At 39.7% G+C, this 22,154-nt stretch overlaps 1 protein-coding gene across 3 annotated transcripts in view; it reads right to left on the bottom strand.

Annotated features, from left to right (window-relative positions):
* Positions 1 to 19,006, bottom strand: part of LOC141161749 (sodium channel protein type 2 subunit alpha-like) — a 313,242-nt gene extending 294,236 nt beyond the window's left edge. For all 3 annotated transcript variants that reach the window (XM_073647018.1, XM_073647017.1, XM_073647019.1), the window contains exon 1: positions 18,526 to 19,006. The gene's annotated coding sequence lies outside the window, so the exon portion shown is untranslated. The remainder of the gene's footprint in view (positions 1 to 18,525) is intronic.
* Between the last annotated feature and the right edge of the window lie 3,148 nt (positions 19,007 to 22,154).

The following is a 22,154-nucleotide window of genomic DNA, read 5'->3' as shown; positions in this document are numbered from 1 at the left end:
TATTTTGTAATTTATTGTGTCATGTATGTACTTTTACGAATTGTAAAGTGTTGTAGAATAGATTGGCGCTATATACCGTACATAAAGGGTGTTAGTAACTCATGAACTTCTGCACTTTTGGATTAATGTTGTGGTATCATCACTCAGCCCTTGTCATATTGATGTGAAATGCGTCATTTGACTCAATCCTCTACATTGTGAAGACATCGAGTATATCACTTGGACGGGAGATATCATGAGTCACATTGCATATCCATGGAAGATCCTTTACACAGAGTTCAATGATATGGAATAATAGCTTCGACATAAATATAGATAAAACACTTCACAGGCGCCCAAGTAACATGACAAGTTTACAAGACTATTTTAAAAGCTAAAATAATTTTTCTCTAATTTAGAAAACACTCGGCAAAAACTGCACATGGGAGAAAAAAATCGAATAGTCATACACTTATCTTTTTGCATCCCCTCACGTCTGCTCTGATGAATCTGTAGTGCCCTGAAGCCAATGTCTACTTTGCTGCATCGATGTCACGCTCTGGGACTTTGGCAGCCAATCTAACCACGTTGGTGACATGTCCTCCGTACTGATATTTACACCGTGGTCAGCATTGTCTGCTACAATCATATGCTGGATATGACATATAAATACCGACGTGGCCAAGTAAAAAAAAAACAGTGGCGCACAGGACTGTCTTCACTCGAGGTAGCCATATAAGCTTAGTTACATATTTTTCTTGACCCCCCCCTTCCCCATGCACAAGTTGAAAATGCATGTGTTCTCAATTAGTGATAGAAGAAAGTCACAGCTGGACACTTCTAGTGGCAGCTTATCTCTTATGAGAACCAAAGGATTAGGCATGTTGAATTCCGACATGCCTACTCCACACTCGCCCTGATATCTGCCTATGGGAGTGTCAGCAGCTCGGGCCAAAATCAGAGAGTTTGGCAGACTGTCATTTAACATATGTGATCAAATGTTTCCGAACTCCTATAACAAGACTGACTCCACTTAAAGCAAATGTGTCATTAGACTCAATATAAGACTCCCACATCTTGTTGGTCACATGGACATTTGCAGCAATGGAGGAGGGGGAGGTGAGCTGTGATATCACCTATTGTAAATGGTGGAGCCTGTGTTATCTACTGTATATAGAAGTGTTACCTGTTGTTGTAATGTCGTTCTCTGATGATAATGAGACTTATAAAATATTCTGAATATTCGCAGAAGAGGAAGTCTCTAGCAAAAGACGTAAAGGTCAGTGTGAAAAATTGTAAGAATTTTTTTTTAATGTTAAGAATACAAAAAGAAACAGTGCCATGGTGAATGGTAGAGGATCACAGAGGAACCAATGGGAGGCGCAAGGAAGCGCTGTTCTTGTTACAAATCTGGCTCCACAGAAGTCGCAAATTAAATGGCCAGGAATGTGAATTAACACATAAACTGAAAGGGAACTTGATAGGTGATACATGCTGCTCAAACCGTGGACAGCGTGTATCAGGCACAGGCTGTACGATCACAGTCATGTATGATTGTCATTGAAACGCTGTGGAGTTTCAGAGAAAAACTTCATTTTAATAGCCGCGGGGGACCGAGCCACACTGTGCACTAGTCGTACAGGCGGGTCCCTGGCGGCTTCTCCCCGCCCACTGAAAGTGACTGACAAACCTTTGTCTATGTGTGCACATTGGCAGAGGCTTGCCAGCCACTGTCATCAGGCGGGGAGAAGCTGCCGGTTATTAAAAGTATGTTTTTCTCTGAAACACTGTAGTGTTACAGAGACAAACATACATGGCTGTGATCGTACAGCTGGTGCCTGATGCATGCTGCCCATGTATCACCTGTCAGGTTCCCTTAAATTGGCATATGAGCAATGCATTTACAACTCAACTTGAGCTCTTCATCAGGCTCCTTTTTCCTTGATTTTTTCAGCCTCCTCTGAAAAATTAAATATGCAAATTGACTCTTCAGAGAGGAAGAGGACTTGAATTCTAGTGCCACCTATTGGAAGTAGCGATCCTAAAAGTCAACATCGACTCTTTAATGAGCCTTGTCATGTGACTTAGGATAGAGTCCAAACCAGAATCTTAATTTGCAGAAACTGTGTTTCAGGGTACTGCCGCTCATCAGTGCAAAGTATGAAATCTGAAAATTAAAGTATGGCTAGAGGTAGCCCCTATATCCAATTATCTTTTAATATCCTATTGAAAAGGCCCTATGAAGCTGAGATTTGCAGATGGGGTCATCAAGAAGTAGAGATGCTTTAGTTTGAATTCTGTGGCTGGAGTTTACTCAATGTGAGGACAATGTAAGGATTTTGGGTATGGCAATTTCCCTTTAAACATGATGAATCAATTATCCTACTTGTGTATAAATGTGTGATAGGTGTAAGTTTTCTGTAGTACATTTGGTTGTTTTTATTCTTCACTTTGCCTTTGTACAGGAAGTTATACATGAAAATATTGTTTTGTTTTAATATCCTGTGTTTGAATAAGCAAAAATCTACAGGGGAAGTGAGTGTGTTTGCACACAATAGGAAGTGCTCTATAGGTCATCCATTCTTTTTGTTTTCTTCCATGGCCATATATACACGCAGTGTGGAAGACACAGAGGTGGAAATCAAAAATCTATCGTTTAAAGACTAAAACAGACTTTCTTTTTTAACTTTTTTTCTATTGAATGTTTTTGGATAGTGACATAAAGTACAGTTGAAACCAGAAGTTTAGATACACTGTATAAAAAGACAGATATGTATGTTTTTCTCAATATCTGACATGAAATCAGAATAAACCTTTCCCATTCTGGTTTCAACTGTATGTGCGGTTCGTGGATTAGCAGCAGACACGTGAGGATGTAGATGTAGGATGTAGATGGCACCTTTGGATTGTGTAGCCACTTTATGTCCTGCTGTTCTATAGAAAGAGGAAGATGAGATACAGCGATCAAGAGTTGGAACATAGTAATTTTAACTTCAACCTTAAAGGGGCTGTCTGGTGAAAACTAGTTTAAAAATATCTAAAGGATAGGTGATAACTTATTGATTGGTGACTGTATGACCTCATAGACCTGCACTGATTATTAGAACAAGGAACATTTATCCCAGTTAGAATGGAGCAGTAGTGCACACACTTGTACGCCGCTCCATTCACTCCCAATGGGACTGATGAACACTGCCCTCAACTTTTTCCAGCAGCCCCATAGAGAATTAATTGAGCAGCTGTCGAGCATCCGAGTTGCAGCTCCATTTTGTACTGGAGATAAAAGTGTCCCATAGAGGATAAAATAAGAGGTAAATTGCAAAGTTGTCTAGCAATTTTACCCATTATGGATGATGTGAACCCCTCTTTAAAAAGAAACAAAGGAAATGCTCTTATACTGTTATCTCCCTGTTGAATTTCCTCTTTAAACTGTGACTGTCAAATGTAATGTGGCATAAAACACTTTTAAAGAGGTTTCTCCATAGATACATTCATCACATCTTCTGTGGAGAGGTGATAAATCTATGATCGCTGGGGGTCCAACCATTTAAACCAGAAATTATCACGATAACAGGGGTCTCGAGGTTCTCTGTGTAAAGGTAGTGATAGTACACTAGTACAATCTCTATCATTCCCTCATCATCTCCCGCCTTGACTACTGCAACCTCCTGCTCTGGTGATAGGTCTTTTTTAAGATACTTATATCAGATTCATTTTCTTTCTCTCTTAGGTTTTGTCTGTTTAATGACCAGTGTGAACATGCTCCTGCACATTGTATGTATACCAACTTATAATTATACTTTTGGTTTTACTTATATCAGATTTGTCTATTTGAAACAGATTTGTCCCTAGATCTCAAAATACAAACAGCATACATTAATAAATCAACCCTTTAGACCTGATGAGACTGGTGTACTCACTTTGTAAATCCATGTCAAAATGACTGTATGATCATTTGTGAAAGTTCCCTGGCTTAATATGAATATGAGCAATTCATGAGTGTAGTTCAAGCTCAGTAAAAAAACCTAAATATTTTACATTGAGGATTACATTCTAAAATGAGTTTTCAAAGTACATCAGCTTCATCAAGTCTAAGAGATCTTGTTTATAATGTATGCAGTTAATATTGTGAAATCTGAGTGACAGATTCACTTGAAACTACATCTGTCTCATATGACTGATCAATGATATCAGTAGCGTATCAACAACGGCGGCAAGCCACACGGCCGCTATGGGGCCCAGGAGCTGGGGGGTCTGGTGCGAAGGCCAGCACTGGGTCCCCCCCTATCGTTGTAAGTTCAACTATATCGGCAACCTGGATGCCAATACAGTTGAAAGCATCCTTCTTCCTCTGCATTTGACATCTTAGGAGAACAAGGAGGAGATGTGAGTATTGTACTTATTTTTTTAAAATCAGTGAGAATAATGTGGTGGCCGAATATTCTATGGCGGACTATGGGGAGTGCATTATACTATATGGAAGACTATGGGGAGTGCATTATACTATATGAATAACTATGGGGAGTGCATTATACTATATGGATAACTATGGGGAGTGCATTATACTATATAGAGTACTCTGGGGAATGCACTATAATGTATGGAGGACTATGGGGCGGCATTAAACTATATGGAGGACTATGAGGAGTGCATTATACTATATGGAGGACTATGGGGAGTACATTATACTATATGGAGGACTATGGGGAGTACATTATACTATATGGAGGACTATGGGGACTGCATTATACTATATAGCGGACAATTAGAACTTTTGCTATGGAGCCCCATGATTTCTATGTATGCTCCTGAATGACATGTGATTGATTAATGATTGATTAATCATTTTGCTTGCTTTAATTTTGTATTGTGTTTCATACATTCTGCTATAAAACCTTTCTGATGAATTACTTGACCACCCACTGAAGGTTAAAATGAAAAAAAGTACATTGTGCCTTCTACAAATACTCCAAATAAATGGCCCAGTGATTCAGAAACCTGCAAATGTCATTGTAAGTGAAGCACAGGGTTTAAACAGATTGGGCTGGAGGCCAGAAGGACAATGTAGAATTTAATAAAAGATGATCTTACTGCTATGCGACTATATGAATACAAAGAAATTAAATTAAGTCACTAGAATCAAATCAAATATGTAAAAGCTGATGAGGAAAAAACATTTGAAGCTGGAACCCTAGGTATACAGTATGTATCTGTGAGTTTGGCTGGGTTTTCTGTTGCTGTGTTATTCATACGTTCCATGGACAGCACACTGACTAATGTTACACAATGCCCTGGTGAACAGAAGAGATTTTCCATATGTCAGAAAAAATTGCAGCATACACTCGACTTATCCGTTTTATGGCCGAAAATTGTGCATTTAAGTGAATGCAGCTGCAGTTGCACCCACAATTTTTAATCTGAGAATGCCACTGTTCAACTGAGGCCGATCTTAAAGATAACCTGTAATCAGCATTTTATACCCCAAACTAATGGCATGTTCAGTATGTATAGGTGCTTTAATTTTGATTAAATCCTGACCTTTCTTGCAGAAATCTATGATGCTGTTTTAGAGAAATACATAGTTAAAATTGTATGCTAATGAATTGCAAGTGCAGTGGGGTGGGACACTGCATTTGCAGTATTCTTGCCCTCTCTCCCTATTCCCTGGCTACTTCCTGCCTCTGACAGGTCACTCCTGCTTCTGTGACCTTTCAATCAGAGACAGTAGTCAGGCAGCGAGCAGAGAATGGGGAGAGAAGGCAAGAAAACTGCAAGTGCAATGTCCTGCCCCACTGCACTTGCAACCCATTAGCATATACAGTGCCTACAAGTAGTATTCAACCCCCTGCAGATTTAGCTGGTTGACACATGCGGAATTAACTTGGCATTGTGACATTTGTACTGTAGATCAGCCTGGAAGTGGGAAATGCACTGCAGCAAATTTTTTTTTTTTTTTTTTTAAAACGTTAAAAGTTAATTCAGAGTGTCATTTATTATTCAACCCCTCAAACCACAAGAATTCTGTTTGGTCCCCCAAAAGTATTAAGAAGTAGTTCAGGCACCAAGAATAATGAGCTTCACATGTGTGGATTAAAGATCTCTTTTGCCAGCCTTTTCTGACTATTTAAGACCCTCCCCAAACTTGTGAACAGCACTCAGACATGGTCAACATGGGAAAGACAAAGGAGCATTCCAAGGCCATCAGAGACAAGATCGTGGAGGGTCACAAGGCTGGCAAGGGGTACAAAACCCTTTCCAAGGAGTTGGGCCTACCTGTCTCCACTGTTGGGAGCATCAACCGTAAGTGGAAGGCTTATGGAACTACTGTTAGCCTTCCATGGCATGGACAGCCTTTGAAAGTGTCCTCCCGTGCCGAGGCCAGGCTTGTCCGAAGAGTCAAGGCTAACCCAAGGACAACAAGGAAGGAGCTCCGGGAAGATCTCATGGCAGTGGGGACATTGGTTTCAGTCAATACCATAAGTAACGTACTCCACCGCAATGGTCTCCGTTCCAGAAGAGCCTGTATGGTACCTTTACTTTCAAAGCGTCATGTCAAGGCTCGTCTACAGTTTGCTCATGATCACTTGGAGGACTCTGAGACAGACTGGTTCAAGGTTCTATGGTCTGATGAGACCAAGATCGAGATCTTTGGTGCCAACCACACACGTGACGTTTAGAGACTGGATGGCACTGCATACGACCCCAAGAATACCATCCCTACAGTCAAGCATGGTGGTGGCAGCATCATGCTGTGGGGCTGTTTCTCAGCCAAGGGGCCTGGCCATCTGGTCCGCATCCATGGGAAGATGGCTAGCACGGCCTACCTGGAGATTTTGGCCAAGAACCTCCGCTCCTCCATCAAGGATCTTAAGATGGGTCGTAATTTCATCTTCCAACAAGACAACGACCCAAAGCACACAGCCAAGAAAACCAAGGCCTGGTTCAAGAGGGAAAAAGTCAAGGTGTTGGAGTGGCCTAGTCAGTCTCCTGACCTTAACCCAATTGAAAACTTGTGGAAGGAGCTCAAGAATAAAGTCCACATGAGACACCCAAAGAACCTAGATAACTTGGAGAAGATCTGCATGGAGGAGTGGGCCAAGATAACTCTACAGACCTGTGCCGGCCTGATCAGGTCTTATAAAAGATGATTATTAGCTGTAATTGCAAACAAGGGTTATTCCACAAAATATTAAACATAGGGGTTGTATAATAATTGACCCACACTTTTATGTTTAAAATTTAATAAAATTCAACTGAGCAACATAACTTTTTGGTTTGTAAGATTTATGCTTCTGTTCATAAATCCTACTCTCGTTTGCAGTTTGAAGGCTCTAACTTATTTGCATCTTATCAAACCAGCTAAATCTGCAGGGGTTTGAATACTACTTGTAGGCACTGTAGTTTCAACTATGAATTTCTCAAAAACAGATTTCTACAAGCAAGACAAGGATTTAATCAGCAATAAAGCGCCATTACATACATACCATTAATTTGGGGTATAAAATCCTGATGCAGATTCTCTTTAAGTTACTCCTGTAGTTTCATCATTTTTTAAAACCCGTCTTTGAATAGATGTCAACTGATCCCATAGATTTATAATGTGCCCTCATAGGGCATGTGCCTCATGACCTAGGTTCCAGAGGATGCCGGGAAGCCATTTTTGTCTGACCACAAGACAATGGCTGCAAACTATAGAGGAGATATTGACTTTTTCCTGGAGCCCCTTGAATTTTTCAGAAGGGTTAGCAAGTGTATGCAGTGGGCATCAGCCACCATAAAACCACCTATGGCTTTGCTAATCTATAATTGTAGTGCTTGAGGGAAGAAGAAGGTGGACTTCAGATTCACATTGATCAGAGAATGGAGCTTAGGCCAACATGTGTTGTCCCTTACACCTATGCACTCCATAGCATCAGCAAGTGCTACTCCCTTTTTAAAGCTCCCTAGTAGGCTTAACAGAAGGCAAACATGTTAAGATGTTCGATCCAGCGGCATAATCAGAGTACAAGGGGTCTCACAAAATGATAAAAATTAATTTCAGCTGTTGTTGGAATGACTACACAATCAATTACCCACAATAGGAAGTCATGGTTCCCCTATTCTGACTTGGAGGCAACATCCACATATTTTTAACACCTAATTAGCATGGGTTAAAAACTAACCTGAATAGGGGCCGCCCCATAGCAGCTATAAGGACTATGTGTATGGTACATAAACACTTGGTTAAATCTCTGGATTTTTTATTAAAGGTGTTCTCTAGCGCTTATATACTGATGACCTCTCTTTAGGATATAAAATCAATATGTTAATAACCTACAGGATAGGTCATCAATATAAAATCAATATATTAATAACCTACAGGATAGGTCATCAATATAAAATCAATATATTAATAACCTACAGGATAGGTCATCAATATAAAATCAATATATTAGTAACCTACAGGATAGGTCATCAATATAAAATCAATATATTAGTAACCTACAGGATAGGTCATCAATATAAAATCAATATATTAATAACCTACAGGATAGGTCATCAATATTGGGTGGGGAACATCACTGTCACCCCCACTGTTTCCTTTAAGCTGCAAGAAATGATAGAGTTAAACATTGCAAATCCTGCAGACAGACAGGACCAATATTGAGCTCCTTGATCCTCATTAGAATGTACAATTTAATTATTTCCATTTTAGCGTGGCTGGAGGGAACATTGATCACCACCAGTTTACAGTCATTTTTCACTTAATGTCCCTTTAACACCTGTAATTGCTAAATTTCCTCCTGGACCCGAAGGTGCCAAAATTATGAAAATTATTTACACCCTTGTGGACGCACAAAATCCCAAAGAACGAAAAATTCGATAGTTTCAACAACAGTCCTAGAAAAGGTTACAGTAGCACAGATGGATGTTGACCACATACATCATTTTCAGCTCAGGTCAGTTATCTTTTGCTCCAGCTAACAATCACATTGCTGGTCAATAAGGGTCAATGCACATTGTAATTTACTGCAAATTGAAGCCTAACTCAACTCCTAGTCATAATAAAGAAAAATTAATTAACCTTTTATGGGCACTACAAAAAAACAACCCCCCCCAAAAATCCTATCCTATTATTGTTGGATCCAAATGTATGCATGTATGTACTTACTTTTTTCCTGTATGAGTTGCTATCTGTAAAACCCACTTGGACTTAACTAAAGTTAACTCAGTAGGTGCCAGTACTTTGATTACTAATATTTCCGAAAACGGAGAGACGAAACCGAAAAAAAATTAAAAACCCCGTTTCATTCCACTCTGCAGCCATTATTAGATTGTGTGTACAGCTTAACTTGAAAAATATGGTGAAAGGTCCTCTTTAAAAAATAAACATAAAAATCTTGCAATTTTCACATTGGTGAGTGTTTTTTGTTTCTAGATTCTAACTTCTTGGTGTTTCTAGAAACAAAATATGTACATTAACTACAAACAAAAAAGATTCCGATCCTATCTTTTGTATTAAAGTGTCTAATGAGCATGTGCAAAGGTATTGACATTGTCTATTGTGATTGGTGGATCCTGTGTTATATAGAGGTATATGCAGGTATCACCTGTCATCGTAATCCTGTCTGTGATGATAAAAAGTCTTACTGAAAAATTTTCCTGAAAAGACAGGAAGTAGGAGTGTAAAAAAAAACCCAGTGGCCAGTGTAAAAATTTAATGATTACAAATTATTATTATTTTTTTTTAAATAAAGATTATATTATGAAAAAATCATTGAAAAAAATGTTTTAAAAATACATGTAACACAAAAACCTTATTGAAACAATAAGTAATTTACTTCCCTTTAAATAAATTTTAAAAACTTGATTTAAACATATTCCCTTTAAGGAAATAAATAAAACATTCTTATTATAGGCATATATTCATAAATATTCAAGAGATGCCATATAGCCATGCAACTCTACATGAGACCTGTGCCAGGCTTTGCCTTTCGCCCTATAAAAGCCATACATACAGTCATTAAACATTAGACAAGGCAATGAAGCAGAAGTGACCAACACATAGAGTGAATATAGGGAACATCCCCTGACACAGGCACAATTACAGCCACATTAGAGCTGATGGCATGAATGATGATCTGCAGCCCCGAGGCGCAACTACAAGAAAAGGGAGAGAGAGATAAAAGGCTGGAAACCACAGACCTACATTATAACTCCTCCCAATCAATACAAAAAATGAGAAATAGCCTACTTTGTGAAATGAAGAAATCACTTACTAAATAATTCATACAAGTGGATTTAGTAAGAAAAGTAATAGTGAATGCTGTAAGTAATTTGTTAAAAGTAGCACTGTAAACCGGAGCGTGCTATCACTTAATAAGATGTTAATTATGCCATGGACACTCAACAGCATTAGTGCGGCTGTCAATGAGTATTTAAAGAAGCGCACTTCCTCCCATCAAAGTTTTTATCCTCTTAATATATTGCAATCATCATGTTATATAGCTTTGTGTACTTACAATTGCTCATTTTACCTTTCTACCCAGTAAGTAAATTCTTCTCTTTTCCATTAAGTCTATGACATCACGTGATTAAAAACTGACTAGCTGAATCCTTCTAAGCTCAATGTAGAAACAGGAGGTCAATTTTCCCTGTACAAGTCATGAGTCACTGCAAAAGTTCCTGGCAGGGGGGAGGAGAGAGCAGCTGGGTCAGGAGATGAAGATGGGAATGATAAATGCAGGAACAAGAGACTTCCTGTTTCTACATAGAGCAGAGAAAAGAGAAGAATTAGCTGGGCAGAAAGGAAAAATGAGCAATTGTAAGTACGCAGTGCTATATAATATAATGACTGCAATATATTAAGAGGATAAAAACTTTGATGGGAGGAGAATGGCTTCTTTAAAGGGACTGTCAGGTCTAAAGAAATACACATTTTTCAGTATGCTATTACGGCATTTTGAATTTATACAGAAAGGAGTCAGTCTCTTCATCAATAAGCCAAGACAGAGAACTGCTACAATGTAGTCTTCCCCTCTACAGGGTCAGACACATCAATGCACTACATGGACAACCCTCTGACTTTAATGGACACAATGCTTTGCTTCATTTCCTCTTTGCGGCACTGAAAGGAAATAAAAGGTGTTTTCCGGGCATACGATATTGATGACTTATCACTGGGATATTTCATCAATATCAGATTGATGGGGATCATTGAAAAGCTGCTCTTAGCTATAGCGATGGCAGCTACATATTGAATGGAGTTGCAGAGTGCCGTTGCATTCAATGTTCATATCCAGCCGCCACCGAAGTTGCTAGAAGCTGATTGGGATGAGGGGGGAGGAGGCTACAGGGTGTCAGGTCCTCATCGATCTGATTTTAATGACCTATACTAAGGATAATTCATTAGTGTCATATACTCATAAAACCCCTTTAAGCATCTGTAATGCAAACCATGCATTAAGTGCTCTGGGAATGACATAGCACCTAAAAAGTCTCAGCCTTCCCAGCTTGTTTTCCGCCCAGCACCAGTCTGATTTCCTTGCGTGGCGCTTGACATTATACAGACGATGAGCTATCAATCAAGCCTGGAGCTGGACAGAGAAACATCGGGAGGCTGAGGCTCAGGGAAGGCTCTGTCACACCCAGAGCACTTAGTGTCTTATGTGTATATGAATTAAAACTCTAACTTCTCGGGAATAAAGGAACAGATGGAAGATATAATAGGTCTTGATTGATATAGTTTTAAAGACTTGCATGCTCATGTATGCAGTTTGGAAAGTCTGATTTTACTATCTCCCTTTAATACAGCTCTCCTAATTATATTTTAATTACCTGACAGAGAAAAAAACCCACTCGGTCTTTGGTCAGAAATTAAGAAAAATTCCTAAAATGAACATGAACTTAAAGTGGTTGTCCAGTCACAGGATACTGATGACCTATCTACCTATCTACAGGATAGGCAATCAATGTGAAAATCAATGTGATTGGATTCAACCCCACTGATCAGCCCCACCGATTAGCCTCAACGATCAACCTCACCCATCAGCCCTAGCGATCAGCCCCAGCGATCAGCCCCACCCATCAGCCCCACCGATCAGCTGATATAAGCTCCGTTGTTGGCAGGATGTAAACACATTGAACGTAGCAGCTCCATTCAATATTTATTGGCCGCTGTTGGGTATTCTAAGGAGAGGCCATGCATATTCTGTGACCGGACAACCCCTTTAAGTGTTCTCCTTATATAATACCTCAAAGTATAAGATATACCTTATAAACAGTATTTTGGGTGAGATTTATAAAATTGTCTACAATAAATCTATGTTGTTCCGAAGCAACCAACATAGAGAATGTTACAATTGTAGTGAAGATCAAAACAACAATTTTACAGTACAGTACATCCTGTTCTGCTTGTGCGGACATTTGATGACTTCTGTGAGTCACTGGCCGTAGCGTTGATGCATAGGTCACCGCTGCCGTCAGTGATTGGCTGCAGCTATCACATGAGCATCCCCACCCAAAAAGGAAGCAAGTAGACCAGAAAAGGTCTTGTACAACGCTAGGAGAAGAACAACGGGGAATTAGTAGGTATATACACAGGTGCATCTCACTAAATTAGAATATCATCAAAAAGTTAATTTATTTCAGTTCTTTCAATACAAAAAGTGAAACTCCTATATTATATAGAGTCATTACAAACAGAGTGATCTATTTCAAGTGTTTATTTCTGTTAATGATTATGGCTTACAGCCAATGAAAACACAAAAGTCATTATCTCAGTATATTAGAATACTTTATAAGAACAGCTTGAAAAATGTTTTTAATATCTGAAATGTTGGCCTATTGAAATGTATGATCAGTAAATGCCCTCAATACTTGGTCAGGGCTCCTTTTGCATCAATTACTGCATCAATGCGGCGTGGCATGGAGGCGATCAGCCTGTGGCACTGCTGAGGTGTTATGGAAGCCCAGGTGGCTTTGATAGCAGCCTTCAGCTCGTCTGCATTGTTGGGTCTGGTGTCTCTCATATTCCTCTCGACAATACCCCATAGATTCTCTATAATAGATTCTCTATGGGGTTAAGGTCAGGCGAGTTTGCTGCCAATCAAGCACAGTGATACTGTTGTGTGTAAACCAGGTATTGGTACTTTTGGCAGTGTGGACAGGGGCCAAGTCCTGCTGGAGAATGAAATTTCCATCTCCAAAAAGCTTATTGGCAGAAGGAAGCATGAAGTGCTCTAAAATGACTTTGGTCTTGATAAAACACAGTGGACCTACACTAGCAGATGACATGGCTCCCCAAACCATCACTGATTGTGGACACTTCACACTAGACCTCAAGCAGCTTGGATTGTGGCCTCTCCACTCTTCCTCCAGACTCTGGGACCTTGATTTCCAAATGAAAATTGGAACTCTGGGACCTTGTTCAGTGTGTCAATGACTGCCTTCTGGACATCTGTCAAGTCAGCAGTCTCCCCCATGATTGTGGAGCCTACTGAAACAGACTAAGGGACCTTTTTAAATGCTTAGGAAGCCTTTGCAGGTGTTTTTTTGTTAATTATTTTAATTTACTGAGATAATGACTTTTGTGTTTTCATTGTCTGTAAGCCATAATCATCAACATTAACAGAAATAAACACTTGAAATAGATCACTCTGTTTGTAATGACTCTATATAATATATGAGTTTCGCTTTTTGCATTGAAGAACTGAAATAAATTAACTTTTTGATGATATTCTAATTTAGTGAGATGCACTTGTATATTTTTCTTTTTTTGATCATATTTGTAAAACTAAAAATAGGGAAAAAAACACCTATTTAAATATTGTCAACATGTGATATGCTATATAAGACCCCTGATCTAAAGAGCTGCCTAATTTTATACGTCTGTAATCACACATGCAGTTTTTAAAGCTGTTTTTAGCCCAAGTTTTTTGATGCAGCAAGAAGGAGAGATATTGAAAGTGGTTATTAAAGGGGTTGTCCGGGACATTGATGGCCTTTCCTTAGGATTGGTCATCATCTGTTCCTGGTGTCAGTGGCGGCTGGAATTGCTTAGTTGTAGAGCTGCACAGCACAGCTCCATCGACTGTATAGTGGCCACGGCCAGGTACTGCACATCCGCCCGATATTCAAATCAATAGGGGATTTATGTGCAGTACCCGGCTGTTGCCACTATTCTGTCGATGGAGCTGTGCAGCTATATAACTGAGCTATTCCAGCCGCCACCAGGAACAGCTGATTGGCTGGGGTGCCGAATGTCGCACCTCCGCTGATCAGACATTGATGGAGGAAAGGCCATCATTGTTAAAGTCCTGGACAACCCCTTTAAGCTGTAGATCTGCATGTGCTGAAAATATGTTGCATGTTGCATTACTGACATGGTGCAAGAGATTTTATGAAATATCCACTAGTTGAGAAAATCCGCTTAGGAAACTGAGCATGTCAATTTAGACTGCGGTTTTCACCCTTTGCAATGCAATGACTGAAATATGCGGCTTCTCGACAGTTCTTGTTGATGTAGAATTCACTGTGAATTTTCCGCTACAGACTTTTCAATTCTGCATGGAAATACCCTTTATCCTTTATATTTAAATTTTTTTTAGAATGTACTCTTTATCTTAGGACCAGAAACTGCAGCAGAAAAGGCATGTGTGATTCCAGCCCAAAGAGGACAAGTTGTGATACAATTTAAAAATGTTACCATAAATTCCTGAAATAGTTTTATAGGCTCTGAGATGAGGAGAAATTGCTGATATAATGGGAGAGTATATTGTTATGGGTCCTGCATCAAGGTGGTCGTCATATTGTTTGTAGACCCCTTCGTTTGTTTCACCAAACTATCTTACACCTTAAATGCAGCTCTTTACCCTGTACACAGGGAGAGCGAGTATAAACTACGGAATAGATTTCACCACACCATCGTTATACTGTGGTCATTCTGTACGCACCCTGAAATTAAGCACTGCACATTAGGTGAAAGGTTTTCTACAAAGACACTATAATCACATGGAATGACTAATCAAATCTGTATCTTTTATTACAGCACTGTGCTCAAGAATACAATTCTAGAACTACAGTGAAAACTGACACATGCAAGAAAGCATAGGAGTACATTCACACTTTTATTTGGACTTTCCTGTTGCCTGTTCATTTTTGAGGAACAGACAAATGGAAATAAAGGGAATCTGCCCTCAAGTTTTTCCTATGTAATGAGAGCAGCATGATGTAGGGGCTGAGACCCTAATTCCAGAGATGTATCACTTGCTGGTCTGCATGCTGTCATTTTGATACAATCACAGTTTTCTCTGCTGCACATCTAGCACAGCTCTGAATGCTAAGCTCTGTATAACCCCACCCACATCACTGATTGGCAGCTTTCTGTGTACACTGTATATTGACAGAAAGTTACCAATCAGTGGTGGGGATGGGGTTACACAGAGCAGTTGACTAGGAGGCACGAGACACCTAGTCATGTAGTGATAATCTCCTGCTGATAAAACTTTGATTTTATTGACACACGCAGCCCAGTAAGTGACACATTGCTGGAATCAGGGTCTCTGTCCCTATATCATGCTGCTGTTAGATTATATAGCAAAAACCAGCTGACAGATTTCCTTCAATGTCCAAAACTTCAAATCATATCTGTTGCGTAATTGATACGAATGAAAGCAGAGGGGCCTCATTTCTTACTATGGGGTCTTTTTGGGTACTATTATGTGTCCATTTTAATTACAGAATAAAAAGTGCATTATGCAAACTTTTTTCCATTCTAAAAACAGAGATATAATAGAATTCAGACAGACCCCATGATATTGACTAAGTTCCCCCTGCATGTGTTTGCATCAGTTACGCAATGGATCCGTTGTGGACATCAGTTCTGTTTGTCTGTTCTTTAAAATGGAATGTCCGGTCCGAATGGAAGTGTGAACATAGCCTAAGACTTTACACAAGGACACAATTCTTTCACTTTTATGTTATTACAATTATATATGGCAAATGTTTTCTAAATCCAGCAATTAGAAAACATTAATCCTTGTTCACAATCCCATCATGGACACACACGATTCAGGACAGGTATGATGGATACATTTTCTTACACTCTATATAATGTGGTTTCCTATGTATTGTGTGTTTGTTTTTTTCACAGTAGTAATTACAGAGCAGATGATATTCTATTATACCCAAATTATCAAAAACTCTATGAACTGTCTGTTGCCCAAAATGTATCAACCATCCAGGTAAATTAATGTTAATTTACACTAAAAACTGTTCTACAACACAATTAACCTGTTAAAATCTTTGTCAGACCTTTAAAATTCTACAAAGGTGAAAACTAACAGAAGAAGCAATCTTCAATTTACCTATTCAAAGCATCTTCCAAGTCTACACTTTTTTGGCACCCGACGGTCTCTGTTCCTCCATTTCCATTGATAATGTGTCAATATGACATGTGACCGCTGCAGCCAATCACTGCAGCCAATCACACATCAACACTACAGTCAATAATTGGAAGAACAGGAGGGGACCAGCGAAGAAACAGGGGATTAGAAAGGAGAGTATTGCTCTTTTTGTTATTTTACACAAGCTGTTATAATAACTATTATTTGGTTGGATAGTCTCATTTTTTTATAACATTTTTAAAGAAATTAAAAATTCTTGATATATCCATATCCACCAAATTATCAGTTGAGACCTTAAACAGGAAGCAAACGGTTACCATCTCTACAACTTTCACCCCCCCAAATTAATACTATAAAGGTAACTTTTTTAATGGAAAATTTGATAAAATGTTACAACACAAAAATAAAAAAAAAATGTAGAAAAAATAATAAATAAAGGTCAGACAACGTAATCATTGGTGCTCATTGAGTTAATAACACAACGTGGAATGACCCAGCAAGATAATTTGTATAAAGGCTGTGCACAGTTCTTGGCATTTTTTTGGTTTTCTAGAACAAATGTTGACATTCACATTAGAGGATTTAAAAAAAATGTCCATAGACTCCGGAGTTAGTATATAGTTTATGCATCGGGCGCTTCCTGTTTATCTAGGCCTGTCTGGAAAGCCAGTATACAAATGAGCTTGTATCTATGTGAACTGTGCATAAAAGCAAAAATATTAAATATTAGAAAAGCAATAATAAAACAAACATGAACAATAAAAAATTGGACAACATTTAAAATCAGCATAAACGTTTGCAAAACCTACATCCTATAACATATCAGTACAAATGACCCCATTAGGCGCATGAACACGTTATCGGTCTTGTTGTTGGACGTCACGGCCTGGGAAGGGTTACATATCATCCCCAGCTCCACAGATTCATGTGACACTTGTCCTAGGGATTTTCTGACACGCTCCTATGATGTCACTAAATCTTTTTTAAGTAACACTGTTTCCAACAATACAACAAGAATTCAGGGTCAGACAACAGTTTAGTCCTATAGGAGAAGGAGAATGGAAAAGGAGACTGTGCAGAGGTAACTCCCTAATAAATCACTCCCTGACACCATCTTTATAAACAAGGCCTATGGTTCCGGTACAAAGTCTTTGAGGGTATTTAACATTTCGTTCTATTTTTTGTTGGATTAACTACGTCATTTCGTGACGATCCACAAAAACGATGCCTAATTATAGAAGCTGCTCCATTAGCCGGAGACTATACAAATATATTATAATGCTCCCCTATGTATTATTTATTTGTTATGACATAAGCGTGCTACATATGTATCTATATATAGCTCCTCATAACAATGCAATACTGATCCATGCACTAAAAATCACTGTCTGGAGCTACATCCAGACTAATGATTATTATAGATCAGTGTCCCCAAGGCATCAATTTGTTACACCCTATAGCAACATCACACACACACATATTTTATATATATATATTTATATATATATACATACATACATACATGACCTTCAAAACCATTACTGTTATTGCTGTTTATCATGCTGTTGGATGACGTTGCTCCAAAAAAAAAAAAAAATCAATCGGCCTTTTCAAGACTAGTCGTTTCTAGAAATGGTCTCTGCCCCCCATTCTAAGCCCAGTACATTCTGTCAAGGAGGTAGGGAGGTAGGGGGGAGCTAGGAGTGACCATACTATGTAATAAATGCAAATATGATGGCAAATATATCAGTCCCCCCTATATAATGGAGAGGCCTGCGATGCATTTCGACCAGAAACCGCAAGCTTGGAAGTGGTTAATTCATTAGGACAACGTAATTATTAAATCCCTGCGGATTCATTTGTCCCCCTTCTTCCCTGATACCTTATCCCATCCCCCCAGTCACTGCCCAGATGGATGTAGAGGAGAGTGTGTACATGTATCAACAACACATATAGATACATATTTACATGTTCAAATAATAATAACAGATACATATTTATAAACAACAGCATCTTTGTATCTACCTGTCTCCAGCTTTCTGTTTTATTACATCTTTGCAAAGGATGAATGGCAGCTGAGGATTTGCTAGGATATGAAGAAGATGTGAATGATGGAACAGGTACCATAATGATCCTTGTTATGGATCCATGCAATACTCACCAAGGCAAAGGAACAATGCTCTCTCCTCCTTTGCTTTTGTCGAGATCAACCTCCCTCAGGATCAGGGATCTCCTCTATTTCTCTCCCATCAGGACACAGATGACATTTAATTCCAAGGCTGGAATGTTTGTGTATGTGGCTCTCCTTTCCTATAAGGGTCTTCTTCTTCCTATATGCTGCTTGAGATGCTTCTGTGTCCCCCCAGTACCAGGCGTGTCTCCTCTCTGGATCCTGGATGTGCAAAGGGAGGAGGAGAAAGGATGCTGTGCACAGAGCAGGTGCAACACAAACAGCACAGAGACAGGAGACACCTTCCCAGGGGCTGGAGGAGAGGAAGATGAATGGAAACAATAGCTGGGCTTGTGAGGGCAAGAGGAGAGGATGAAAGATGCCTCCCTGATATTCTCTATAGCACGGGCGTGTGTCTCTGTGTGCAAAAAGCAGATGTGAACAGCTTCAAAGCCAATGAAGACCTCGTGTAAGAGCGCCCTCTGCTGGAAGCTATGTGCTCCTGCTGAGTAACAGCAAGGAGTCAGACCTGGCCACACACAGAGGGATATATTATATGTGTGTATAATATATATACACACACACACACATACATATTCATATATGTATATATAATGTATATATACAGTGGGTACGGAAATTATTCAGACCCCTTTAAATTTTTCACTCTTTGTTTCATTGCAGCCATTTGGTAAATTCTAAAAAGTAAAACATTTTTTCTTATTAATGTACACTCTGCACCCCATCTTGACTGAAAAAAACCCAGAAATGTAGAAATTTTTGCAAATTTATTAAAAAAGAAAAACTGAAATATCCCATGGTCATAAGTATTCGGACCCTTTGCTCAGTATTGAGTAGAAGCCCCCTTTTGAGCTAGTACAGCCATGAGTCTTCTTGGGAATGATGCAACAAGTTTTGTTTTTCACACCTGGATTTGAGGATCCTCTGCCATTCTTCCTTGCAGATCCTCTCCAGTTCCGTCAAGTTGGATGGTGAACGTTGGTGGACAGCCATTTTCAGGTCTTTCCAGAGATGCTCAATTGAGTTTAGGTCAGGGCTCTGGCTGGGCCAGTCAAGAATGGTCAGAGTTGTTCTGAAGCCACTCCTTTGTTATTTTAGCTGTGTGCTTAGGGTCATTGTCTTGTTGGAAGGTGAACCTTCGCCCAAGTCTGAGGTCCAGAGAACTTTGGAAGAGGTTTTCATCCATAGTATCTCTGTACTTGGCCGCATTCATGTTTCCTTCAATTGCAACCAGTCGTCCTGTCCCTGCAGCTGAAAAAGACCCCCATAGCATGATGCTGCCACCACCATGTTTCACTGTTGGGATTGTATTGGGCTGGTGATGAGCAGTGCCTGGTTTTCTCCACACATACCGCTTAGAATTATCACCAAAAAGTTCTATCTTCGTCTCATCAGACCAGAGAATCTTATTTCTCATTGTCTGTGAATCCTTCATGTGTTTTTGAGCAAACTCTATGTAGGCTTCCATATGTGTTACACTGAGGAGAGGCTTCCATTGGGCCACTCTGCCATAAAGGCCCGACTGGTGGAGGGCTGCAGTGATAGTTGACTTTGTGGAACTTTCTCCCATCTCCCTACTGCATCTCTGGAGCTCAGCCACAGTGATCTTGGGGTTCTTCTTTACCTCTCTCACCAAGGCTCTTCTCCCACGATTGCTCAGTTTGGATGGACGGCCAGGTCTATGAAGACTTCTGGTGGTCCCAAACTTCTTCCATTTAAGGATTATGGAGGCCACTGTGCTCTTAGGAACCTTGAGTGCTGCATAAATTCTTTGGTAACCTTGGCCTGATCTGTGCCTTGCCACAATACTGTCTCTGAGCTCCTTCAGCAGTTCCTTTGAGCTCATGATTCTCATTTGGTCTGACATGCACTGAGAGCTGTGAGGTCTTATATAGACAGGTGTGTGCCTTTCCAAATCAAGTCCTATCAGTTTAATTAAACACAGCTGGACTTCAATGAAGGAGTAGAACCATCTCAAGGAGGATCACAAGGAAATGGACAGCATGTGACTTAAATATGAGTGTCTGAGCAAAGGGTCTGAATACTTATGACCATGTGATATTTCAGCTTTTCTTTTTTAATAGATTTGCAAAAATGTCAACATTTCTGGGTTTTTTTCAATCAAGATGGGGTGCAGAGTGTACTTTAATGAGAAAAAAATGAACTTTTTAGAATTTACCAAATGGCTGCAATGAAACAAAGAGTGAAAAATTTAAAGGGGTCTGAATACTTTCCGTACCCACTGTATGCATAAGCTGTATATATACAGTACAGACCAAAACTTTGGACACACCTTCTTATTTAAAGATTTTTCTGTATTTTCATGACTATGAAAATTGTACATTCACACTGAAGGCATCAAAACTATGAATTAACACATGTGGAATTATATACTTAACAAAAAAGTGTGAAACAACTGAAAATATGTCTTATATTCTAGGTTCTTCAAAGTAGCCACCTTTTGCTTTGATGACTGCTTTGCACACTTTTGGCATTCTCTTGATAAGCTTCAAGAGATAGTCACCGGAAATGGTCTTCCAACAATCTTGGAGGAGTTCCCAGAGATGCTTAGCACTTGTTGGCCCTTTTGCCTTCACTCTGCAGTCCAGGGTTCAGGTCTGGTGACTATGGAGGCCAGGTCATCTGGCGTAGCACCCCATCACTCTCCTTCTTGGTCAAATAGCCCTTATACAGCCTGGAGGTGTGTTTGGGGTCATTGTCCTGTTGAAAAATAAATGATGGTCCAACTAAACGCAAACCGGATGGAATAGCATGCTGCTGCAAGATGCTGTGGTAGCCATGCAGGTTCAGTATGCCTTCAATTTTGAATAAATCCCCAACAGTGTCACCAGCAAAGCACCCCCACACCATCACACCTCCTCCTCTATGCTTCACGGTGGGAACCAGGCATGTAGATTCCATCCGTTCACCTTTTCTGCTTCGCACAAAGACATGGTGGTTGGAACCAAAGATCTCAAATTTGGACTCATCAGACCAAAGCACAGATTTCCACTGGTCTAATGTCCATTCCTTGTGTTCTTTAGCCCAAACAAGTCTCTTCTGCTTGTTGCCTGTCCTTAGCAGTGGTTTCCTAGCAGCTATTTTACCATGAAGGCCTGCTGCACAAATTCTCCTCTTAACAGTTGTTGAAGAGATGTGTCTGCTGCTAGAACTCTGTGTGGCATTGACCTGGTCTCTAATCTGAGCTGCTGTTAACCTGCGATTTCTGAGACTGGTGACTCGGATAAACTTATCCTCAGAAGCAAAGGTGACTCTTGGTCTTCCTTTCCTGGGGTGGTCCTCATGTGAGCCAATTTCTTTGTAGCGCTTTATGGTTTTTGCAACTGCACTTGGGGACACTTTCAAAGTTTTCCCAATTTTTCGCACTGACTGACCCTCATTTCTTAAAGTAATGATGGCCACTCGTTTTTCTTTACTTAGAATTTGTATTATGGAAAGAAAAAAGCAGCTAACAGTCTATTCAGTAGGACTATCAGCTGTGTATCCACCAGACTTCTGCACAACACAACTGATGGTCCCAACCTCATTTATAAGGCAAGAAATCCCACTTATTAAACCTGACAGGGCACACCTGTGAA

Source organism: Phyllobates terribilis, unplaced genomic scaffold (genome assembly GCF_046119375.1).
Source record: "Phyllobates terribilis strain yellow unplaced genomic scaffold, ASM4611937v1 Scaffold_9__5_contigs__length_417890890, whole genome shotgun sequence".
NCBI lineage: Eukaryota > Metazoa > Chordata > Amphibia > Anura > Dendrobatidae > Phyllobates > Phyllobates terribilis.
Note: the sequence above shows the minus strand (reverse complement) of the source record. Positions and strands in the feature narration are given on the sequence as shown.